We start from the raw sequence: 6571 nt of genomic DNA, 5'->3' as shown, positions 1-6571 counted from the left end.
AAGTTGCAGTTGGCGCGTGCCTGCGCCTTGGCTTGTGCCACAATTAGCTCGGCCTAAAAAAGTATGCAATTGTCCCCTTTTGCGAGGGACCCGACAAAGTGACAAAATGTTCATGGAGCATTAAAGATCTTCTCAATTTAAAAAATGTTAAATTCAAGAGATATGTTTAACTCTGGTTACCTTTTTGCTCTCAAATAACTTCGTGAATGTTGTAATTTCAGCAATTGCATGTACTTACGTTTTACAACTCACTTCGATTCATGCGATGACAGGATAGCCAAGCTTCGATGCACTGCCAAATCAAACGACTAGAAACCTGCGCAATGATTGCCAAAAGTAAAAAAATAGAACGAACTAAAGTAAGAAAGAGCAGCTAGAGCAGCTACTACTTAGGAGCCAGCCAGTGCCATTACCAATTTTTGTGCTTAACACTTCAGTGAGCAAATCACTGAGAGACTGAGACTGAGATACGGCGACATGTAGACATAGAGGCGGACGCACCGACTAGAGACTGGAGACTGGGGTCTGGGCTGGCGGGCAGGCAGGCCTGTGTTTCCTTTTGCTGTCCCTGCTTATGCCATCAGCATGTCATCATGGCAAAATCAGACGACATGCAACATTGCATAAAGATTTGTCACAGCTAAAGCCCCCAAAATGCAATGCAAGACAACCGACAAGCGACAAACGACTAACGACAAACGACAACACGCAGCGAGTGCCAGTTCGAATCCAATAGATAGAGACAGAGACAGATACAGATTCAGGGAGAGTCGGACAGACAGACACACAAATGCAGTTGCCATCGAATTTACCGATGATGTTGCCGCTGCAAATGCAGATACATGGATAGAGATGGAGGGAGATACAAGTAGAAATCGAGACTGAGACACAGCGAGCGATGAGCTCAAATCGCATTTTCGCATGTTGAATTTCGACAAACAACAACAAGAATAGTTGAAACAGAAGCTGATGCTGCCACACAGTTGTGGCGCCATTTTTGCGAGTGCAGCTCTAAGATTATATGGAAGTTAATGATGCACATGCACCTTTGAACTTTTATTATGGCCACAACAGGTGGATAAAAATAAAGTCAACTTAGAAATAAAGTCTTTTCATAGGCACCCAACTTGAACTCTCTAAACAGGGAATCTAATTTGATGATTAGAGTGATTAAATTTATATAATTTAAGTATACAATAATATAATTTGAATTAATTCATTCCAATTCCCATGCTCTTCAATTAGTTCAAGTTTATTGTGAGTCGTTTACCACACTCTTACAACTGCAAAAATATAAAATTATAAACTTTGTTAAATTTAAACTAATTATACATATACATATACTAAATTTTTCAATGTTTTGAATTCAACTTTGCTTTCATTAACTGGTTAACTGGATGTGTTGTGGTTTGTTCCAAATCAATAATTCCCTTTAATCATTCAATACAAGTAAAAACACAATTTGTAATCAAGATAAAGAAATTATAAAATATACAATCCTTTTGATTTAATGAGTTGAGATTACTTTAGGAGCTACCCTCGTAGCGTAGCCAGGCTAAGCGGCAGCAACTTGCAGCAAATTCAATTTCGTGCAGCTCGATTGCATTGCGGCACATTGGCCCGCAGTCTGAGAGACTTTGTGTTTTTGTATAGGAATGGGAATGAGATACAAAAATGGGTGACGAGGGTTAAAGAGAAAAGAGTGGAATGCTTTTGCTTGTGCTTCTGCTATTGCTATTGCTATTGCTGTTGCTGTTGCTGTCGCCTTCTGGCGCTGATCATCGATTCGCATTGCATTTCAATATATAAATATTTATACACAAGTAAATTTGTGCACAGCTGAGCAACACAACAGCAGTCGAGTAACATCGCATCGCATGGCATCGCATCCTCTCATTGACAAACTCAGAATGAAGATATATGGGCATACCAGGGAGAGTGAGTAATGTGAACTTGCATCGAATCCCTGGTAGATACTCGCAGTAACTTCAGCTCGTTCCAGTCAACTTGTCTTTGTCGCTGCCGCTTCGTAAATCGTTTAGTTTCGCATTTGTTTGGCTTTCAGCCCCAAGCCTGTGTTGCTGCGGCCTTAATTCGTTTTATTAGCAAAGTATCGCCAGAAATTTGACGCCCAGATATCAACACTATATACATAGGTATGTAGTATGTTTTAGTATAAATCATGGCTAAGCCTTTATGACATATGCTAAAATTTAACAGCTTGGCAACCTGGCAACCAAGCCGGGAAGCTGTTAGGCCAACGGGTTATCGGTCTGCCGGGTTTGCCGGCAGTCAACCCATTTTTTGAAACCCGTGACAACCCATTCTCATTCACAGCGCCGGCTGCCGGCTAGCTACCATACACCTTTGAGAGCACGCGACAAGCGGCCGGGTCGCGTTTTTGTTTGCTGTTTGGCCAACGCGTGACAAAATGATTAAACGGTTAGCCAGTGCCACAGCTAGAGACAGCGACAGAGCCAAAGCCATAGCCATAGCCATAGCCATAGCCATAGCCATAGCCTGGCCAAGGCTAGAATGCAGGACGTTGAGCCACCGATGAGGCAACTGTCGCCTGCCACGGCTATTGTTCGGCAATGACAGTGCAAAATTGTTGATGACGATAACGATGTGATTAGATGAGTGGTTATTCGGTCGAGTCTGTGCTGGATCTACGGCTCCATGGATCTGCAGACGGGTGCGGGGAAGTTGAACTCACGGTTGTGTGGGTGTCGAGCATGCTTGATTGTTTGTTTCGCTCTGACTAAAGTGTTGCTACTAAGTAGCACATTAAAATTTTTGAAGTGGACGAAATGGCGCCAGCTCTTGGAATACTTAATAGATAATTTCAGTCTTTTGCTCATTATGTTCAACTAGAAGGCTAACAAAAGTTAAGCCTGTGAAAACAACGGAATTTTATACATTCTGTTTCTACATGTAAACAGGTCTCAAGCTCAAGCTCAAGTAGGTACTCGTAACAAAATCTCTCAGACTTCGCACTATACAACCATTTTTAAATAATAAGGTGCAAAGCTACAGATACCCGACAACCACTTTTAACAGAAGCAAAACGGTTCGATATTAATTTTAAAATATACCAAATTAATATACCCCAAAAATACTAAAAATACGAGTATACCATCTCTTCTAGTCTCTAGATGTTCATACGAGATGCCTTCTTTTGCCTGTTACATACATTTTCTGGAGCCACAAAGTTGTAATACCCTTCTACCCTATGGGTAGCGTATATATAAAATGTGGTTCTCATAAATTGAATAACATCTAACAATTAACTTTTGAAGCTGTAATAAAATTGAATTGAATTTAGATTGAAATACTTACATACGCTTTAAACTTTAAATTATTGTTTTATTGCTTCATTGTATATTATAAAGTAAAAATAAGAGATGGCTATGATATGTTTGCTTGTGAGAGACACCCATGTGCACATACTAAAAACAAAAATTATGTAAAGTGTCCTAACAATAATTATAGTAAATTGCGATCAAATTACCATTTAGAACTTAACCAAAGCAACTGAGGTATACAAAATGTGAATTAAAGTAGAAATAAAATCAAGTTAGACAACTCTTTTTCGTAGTTAGTCTCTGAAATATAGTCGTTCGACCATACCCACAGTTGAGCTATAGCATCTCTGCTGTTAATATATTTTGTGGCCTGTTACATTACATTTTCATTGGCTATAATACCCTGCTGACTTAAAAGTAACGGGTATATAAAGTGAATATTAATGCAATTCCAATTATTTTGAATTTTTTTGAAATTGTGATAAATGTATTGAAATGAAATAATACTAAAAATAAATCATTTGATTACCACATGCAGCTTCAATTCAATTATAATTATGCCACTCACACATAACCAATTTAAGTGTGTGTATGTGAATAAAGCAAAAGCCAAACGACACTTGACAATTTTCATATGCTAATTATGTGCTATAAATTTCAGTTAGGCAATAAATCGCTCAAGTAGCTGGGTTTATCGTGGCCGTAAAAAATAATGTGCAGCACCACGTGCTTGGTTGACATTGTTCCGAAAACCAGATATAACCTGGCTAAGTGCCTTCCTTTTGCAGCCGTGCTTATTAGCCAAATGTTAAAGGTGCCAGGGACGACGACATGGAGCCTATGTATACCATGGAGAAGTGAGGTGAGAAGAAGTTGGATGCTTTGGAAAGCCAAAACTATAGACAGACAATTTCCTTATGAAATGAAAATAAACATGACATTTCTAGGTTTATGTACTTTTGTGCAGCAGCTGTGTCTTTCTCTCTCTGGAGCTGCTTAGGTTAAAACCCGATGCCCCGCACCAAACGACGGCCCGCTTTGCCATTGCTGGCATGTTCTGACTTGGCTGTGACTGCTATAAAATGTCATCTTTTATTATGGCAAGGCTCAACTGGCGCAGACTGCGCCTAGACTAAGGCGCCCAGCCTTCGTTCTGTTCGTTTTGATAGTGGCAAACAATACTGTGCATTGCCACGCCCCTAGTGCTCTGCGACTGTGTCTCTGACTATGTCTGTGTCTGTGGCTGCCTCTCTATACACCCAGTTTATACGCTTGGCTACACTCTCTGCTCCCGGCTTCATGCTGTGAGTTTCATTTCCGGTGCGACATTTTGTTACAAAACTTTATTTTCAATTTGTGCACATATTACACACAGCTTGCCACGCCCAACACTCCAGCCAATCCGCCCACTTTTTGTGTGCTTCGTGTTCGTATGTGTGTGTGTGTCTCTATGTGGCCCACTTATCTGGCTTTTGTTTTTATTTTTAGTGTAATTGTTCTATTTTTGCCATGGCAATTGCTTCACTCTACCACTCCCTGCCATTCCATGGTCCAATTCCAATTCCCTTTCCCATTCCGAGTCCAGTCGCTGCATGTGTCCATGCTACTTATCATCTGTGGGCATGTTTGGTCCATTCGTTTCGTTTCGTTTCGTTCGCTTCAGTCCAGTGACATTCGTTCGCTATCCCAGGCTCATGCTGTTGATTATTATTACAAGCATTATGACCGGATTTCACTGGCGGCAGCAGCAGCAGCAGCACCAACAACAGCAGCAAATGTCTGTGCCAGCTGCTGGTAATGAAATTAGTTTGTCACTCAGAGGCAGCTTGAGAAGCGGCTCGGTAACATGCTCATGGATTCAACCCCCTCTCTTGCTCACTCTCTCCACTGCTAAGATGCCCAATCTAAAGCCGCCTGTTTATGTTGCACAGCCATTTGGCCTATCTGCAACATCATCAGCATGGTCATTATCATCATTGTGCTCATCATGTTCATCAGCAGTCGCTTCCTATTTTGATTGCAATGAGTTTTCAGGTCAAGTGCGCTTCCGTCTCCTGCTTGACCGCTTCGTCGTCTTCTTGTTTTATTGAATTTCATTTTAATGTGGCTTTTATTGTTTAGACATGCACTTCAACATGATTTAGTTGATTTTATTTTACTTTACTTTTCGACCAACTTGGCCGAGATTTGCATGCAAATTGACTTTCACTTTGGCTCCCAAATGTGTTTCTAAACCCGCTGGAAACGAGTGCACATTACCCCAAAAGTATTTGGTACTTAAAACTCAAATCTGTTTTTGCCATCTACAGATTTTTATTGAGTTTCTCTAGTGTACTATATTTACCATGTTAAATGCAAATACGCATCATGAAGCATAAACGTACATTTATCGACTAAAGAAATACGAAGCACATTTAGATAAATATTAAGCATACGCACCGTGTGCCTAACAGCCCATGTCAAAGGTGCTTAATTTAATCGAATTAAAACAATTTTCCATAGACCGTCTGCTACCTTTCTATTATGTCGATTAATTGAAATATTTTTGTAGACTAATTATCAAATTGTTACCCATATCAAAGTCGAATGACAAGTTTAATTTGTGCGAAAAAGTTATTAAAAGTGTCCTTGCAACGAAAAGTAGTAGTAAAGGTCATACAGAACTCTCGGCTCTTAAGCTTTATGAGTTCATGTAATCAATCAACTTTGATTAGTATTTGTAAGGGGCACATCAAATGTGCATGTAGCAGACAATGGTCCCCCATGATGTTTCCATCCAAGCTAATCCCCAAAGCGGAGGCCCAAAAAAAAACTTTACTTTTTGTTGCTTGTTGCCTAGATAATCGCCGGCAATAGGGTTGAGGTTTGGGGCAATTTTTCTCTTTTCGGTGTGGACAAAGAGAAAAATCAATATGTCTTGATGTAAGATAAAAGTGAAATAAATTGTATGGCTCGTAAAGTGAAAGTGTCAAATGACCAGGATGCTGAGAGGGCTAAGCAAATGAAAAGTGAAGATGTATGATAGTCGTAGGCCAAAAATAGTAGTGATACTTTGATACTACCACATTTTGCATTTGGATTAGGTCGAAGAGCTGCGTGCCAAATGACGCAGTTTTTGCTTTAAGCAGCGCCTCTTCGCCAAATTCCACTTTTTTTCTGCCTTTACGCGACTTTAACGTGAAGCAATAAATACTTTTAAAAGATAAATAAATCCCCTGACACAAACACCAATCACTGTCAGGGCGAGCACATACTCGACAGAGCGG

This window comes from Drosophila sulfurigaster, chromosome 3 (assembly GCF_023558435.1).
Source record: "Drosophila sulfurigaster albostrigata strain 15112-1811.04 chromosome 3, ASM2355843v2, whole genome shotgun sequence".
In the NCBI taxonomy this organism is placed as follows: Eukaryota; Metazoa; Arthropoda; class Insecta; order Diptera; family Drosophilidae; genus Drosophila; species Drosophila sulfurigaster.
This window is presented reverse-complemented; position numbering follows the sequence as displayed.